Source organism: Trichechus manatus, unplaced genomic scaffold, assembly GCF_000243295.1.
Source record: "Trichechus manatus latirostris isolate Lorelei unplaced genomic scaffold, TriManLat1.0 scaffold00057, whole genome shotgun sequence".
In the NCBI taxonomy this organism is placed as follows: domain Eukaryota; kingdom Metazoa; phylum Chordata; class Mammalia; order Sirenia; family Trichechidae; genus Trichechus; species Trichechus manatus.
The window spans coordinates 338,587-343,234 of record NW_004443993.1 but is presented as its reverse complement, the minus strand read 5'-3'; the positions used below and the strand labels follow the sequence as shown (position 1 = coordinate 343,234).

The following is a 4,648-nucleotide window of genomic DNA, read 5'->3' as shown; positions in this document are numbered from 1 at the left end:
ATAAGAATATAAAATTTAATGAGAAGCAATGAGAATTCGGCTTCTGGAGCTCAGTAAACTTTACGCTTCCTATCCCTCACCTTCATTTCCCTAATCCAAGGAATGAAGGAAGTGCTCTCGTCCCTCGCAGAAACATCACTCTGGTCCAGGAATCCATGGATGAGCCATATCCCTGATGTTGAGGGCACAGCCCTGTAGACACCATTCATCCACCCAGGAGGACAAGATTCATAGAAATACATCCTCTACGTGAAGCCATCTGAGTGAGCAAGAATAGCTCAGTGAGTTCTGGGGAAATTAAATAGAAGGGAGGAGAAGCAATTACTCTAAGGGCATAGCCAATGGTAAGGAACAAAGGAAAGCCCATCAATTCAAAAGGAATTCAAAGTAGTTCAGAAAGTCTAACAAAGAAGAAAGCTTCAGAATTAATAGCAGCCTCTTTTGTCAGCGGAGCCCTGGTTGCACAGTGGTTAAGAGCTACAGTTGGTAACCAAAAGATCGACAGCTTGAATCCACCAGCCGCTCCTTCGAAACCCTATGCGGCAGTTCAAACAGGTTGTTTGTTTTTTCAGCATGTATCCTACCCAAACGCATTCCAGTATCCTTTCCTCAGCCCTCACACTCTCCATCAGGATCTGTCTCTCTTCTAGTTTTCTCCCGGTGGACACTGGACTTCCTAACATTTCACCCAGTGCCCGAGTCTCCTCCTGCTTTCATTACTGGCACATGCCCATCACTGGGACCTCCTTCCTCACTGACTTGAATTCAGCAAGCATTCATAGCCACTGTGGGCTGTCTCTGCGACGTGCAGAATGATGGCGCTCTCTGTGTCATCTGTTTCTAGGGAGAGGAAATGAGACAACCCATGTGAAGAGATTAGCACAAATCTTGCACAAGGTAAGTGTTAATAAATATGAGCTGCTATTTAATATCATTTACTGAGCTCCCTCCATAAGCCACATCCTGGTCTGTGTATTTTACGTTTTTGTACTATTGTGAAGAGGATAATTTTCCTATTATGTTTCTGTTTGGTGCTGGAAATAGCGATGATAATGATACATGTTTGTTTTTTAGACTAGCCTTATCAAATAACTTCTCAGGTGTAATAACTTTCCGATCAATTTTAGGTAACCAATTTTATTCTCTGAATATGTGATCAATTTAGTTTTACAAAATGCACAAAGCTATGATTGCTTTACTCTTCTTTGGTTGCATTGCTGTGAAATCCTTGTCTTCTGTAAGATATTCACGGGGATTCCTCAAATGTTTTCATGGTAGGCCTGGTATTGGCTGATGATCTAAAAGGCTTTTCTTTTTCTTCTTTCATATTTAAGAAGTATCTTCCTAGTCACAATTTCCTAACAATTATTTGCATACAGTACCTTTTTCATCTATTAAGATGATCCTGTAATTTTTTGTATGATTTTTTCTACTCATGTGCTTTACTGGACACATAAATTACCAATATAAAAGGCTCAATACTTCCTTGGATCGAATGGTACCTGGTTGTGTTACTCACTTTGCTTAAAAAAATTTTGAATATATTTTATCCCTGTTTTGTCTTAGCTTTCCCTACATATGCTGATTAATGAGATTAATCACTGATTTCTGTTTTGCTGTTGTATTTGTGGCAGTCCGTTGTCTATTATAGTAACTTTTTGATACCAGGATATAAATGCCTTCAGATTATTCTTTGGGATGTGTCTTCTTTTCGTGTGCCTTCAAATTGTTTTTAAATAAAGCAAACAGGTTTTGTGAAATTTCAAAATGACTTATTTGGCACTATGTTCTCTGTGAGACATAAATTTGGTTAAGGATGGTGATTGTTCAGTTATACATTTTAATTAATCAAGTGTGTGGAAATATTTTTGACATTCTCGTTGTTGTTGTTATTAGGTGCTGTCAAGTCGGTTCCGACTCATAGCGACCCTATGTACAACAGAACGAAACACTGCACGGTCCTGTGCCATCCTCACAATCGTCATTATGCTTGAGCCCATTGTTGCAGACACTGTGTCAATCCATCTTGTTGAGGGTCTTCCTCTTTTTCATTGACCCTCTACTTTACCAAGCATGATGCCGTTCTCCAGGGAGTGAACCCTCCTGATAACATGTCCAAACTATGTCTCACATTCTTTGGATATCCTCATAATTTATGGAAATTTTATACAGAGTCATTCCTTCTTATTACTATATAGGCATTTAAAAGAAAAAATTTAAATAATGCAAATATACTTAAGATGATGAAGGCTGGTTGATAAGATGACAAGGAAGTTGAAAAGATGACATCTGCTTTGGGTGTAAAATTAAGTTTTGAATCTAGGTTTTCCGGCTAGTATTGGCAGCACAAGAGAAGATGGCAGTATTTGAAAACCCCAAATTGACAGATAGAAGAGAACAGACCATTGAGCAAATGTGTTATCTCATGAATATATCAGGTTCAAGTTAAAAAGGCAACCACATTTCTGAGATACCTGCTGGTTATTAATTTAGTGTTGTTTTTGCCTCTCTCCTGGCAGACACTTCCTTTACATGGAACCAGGAGACCAAAAATGGCTTCCAGTATTTCTCCTCCTGGCACTTTCTGAGAAGCCAGAGATTAAGTCCATTCTCCTTTGGCTGTTTATGTCCTTGTATCTGGTCACCTTCACTGGGAACCTGTTCATCATCCTGGCCACCAGCTCTGACGTCTACCTCCACACACCCATGTACTTCTTCGTCTCCAACTTGTACTTTTCTGACATTTGTTTCACCTCCACCACTGTCCCAAAGATGTTGCTGAACATCCAGATGCAGAACAAAGTCATTATCTATGTAGGCTGCATCATGCAGATGTACTTTTTCACAGTTTTCACTTTTGGACTGTTTGCTCCTGATTGTGATGGCCTATGACCACTTCATGGCCATGTTTCACCCCATGCACTACACAGTCATCATGAACCCCTGCCTCTGTGCCCAGTTACTTCTCCTGATCTGGCTCGTCAGCATGCTGGGGGTCCTTCCTAAGAGTTTGACCATGCTAAGACTTTCTGCGCTGTCATTGAAATCCCACACTATTTCTGTGAACTCCCTGAGGTCCTCAAGCCTGCTGTGACACCTTCATTAATAATGTTGTGTTATATTGTGACAGGTATCATGGGATTTTTTTCCTCTCATTGGGATCCTTTTCTCTCATTCTCAAATCATTTCTTCTTACTGAAGATCTCAATGGAAGGAGGAAAGAATAAAGTATTTTCCAGCTGTGGGTCTCACCTCTCAGTTGTCTCCTTGTTCTACAGAACTTGCCTGGGCATCTACCTTAGTTCCACATCCACATATGCATCTGGAGTGGGACATTTGCAGCAGTCCTGTACACCATGATTACTCCCACGATGAACTCCTTCCACAGCCTGAGGATCAGGGACATGAAGAGATCCTTGGGGAAGCATCTCTGAGTCTTCCTCCCAGTGACAGCAGCAATGCCCTGTGCCCAGACAAGTGTGTTCAAGGGTGATGGAATGGGGCAGTTACTAGTGAGAACCCAGGGTTTCCCTGCCTGGGTTCAAATTCTTATACCACCCTTAATAGACAATGACCATCATATAAATGGTCATCCTGCCTTTGCCTCAGTTTTCTCATCTATGAAATAGAGCCTATGGCAACATTGTCTCATAAGGTTTATGTGAGAATCAGATGGGCTAATATGGTAAAGCACCAGCACAGGGAATGTCACAAGGCAAGTACCAAGTAGATGTTGGCTCCTGTTACATAAAAGGGACGTATTTTTATAATGTCCCTGGTTTTGGTCCCATAGTATTAAGCCTGTTTCTCTCTCTGTGACTTGCCTTCCAATAGAGTTAAGTTATGAGCTCAGTGCCCCAGGAAGAGAGTATGATGTAGGGCACAATTTCTCAATCTTATGACCATTAACATTTTGAGCCAGATCAATCTTTGCAGTGGAGGACTGTCCTGTACATCGTAGGATATTTATACACATCCCTGGCCTTTAAACACTAGATGTCAGTAGCACCCGCCTCCCCCCCACCAGGTTGTAACAATTAAAAACGTCTCCAAAATATTGTCAAATGTCCCCTGGAGTACAAAACCACCCCCAATTGAGAACCACTAGTGTAGAGATGGTGTCTTCAAAAGAGGAAGATAACAGAAGAAAAATCTCCAGGTACCAGATCCCACAGAGAATGTACTATAGGCTGTAAAGAAAGAAGAGGGAGCTGATGTCCCTGTTCTGTTCTGGGAACCTTGGGGAAGATGGTCACAGAGTTTGGCCTGGATTAAAATGGTGGTACATTAGCAGAGGTGGAAGGTCTGTGCAGGTTGGAGAACCCAAGAAGATACTGGGCTTCAATCTCAGTCCCTTGGAACATGGGTCCCATAGAAGAAACACTGGGTTTCTGGAGGCCCAATGAGGGATGCAGAAGGTGGAGCTGAGAGTCCACAATTGGAAATAGGCTCCTGGGGTGAGAGGTGAGTTGATGCCACCACATGTCTGCTATGAACAGATGGAAGATTCAATATGATAAGGAATGTTCTGAAGTATATGAAGGGGCTAAAGTGGGGCTGAATCAGCAGGAGAGGACCACAAGGTCCAGTCTAGGTCAAGAGGACACAGCAAAGGTTCATGAGCCCAGACTCTGGTAGAGGCTGCCAG

The 4,648-nt window shown here is 42.0% G+C and overlaps 1 pseudogene; it reads left to right on the top strand.

Moving 5' to 3' along the window:
* Positions 1 to 4,648, top strand: part of LOC111820936 (serine/threonine-protein kinase MARK2-like) — a 24,089-nt pseudogene that overhangs the window by 12,645 nt on the left and 6,796 nt on the right.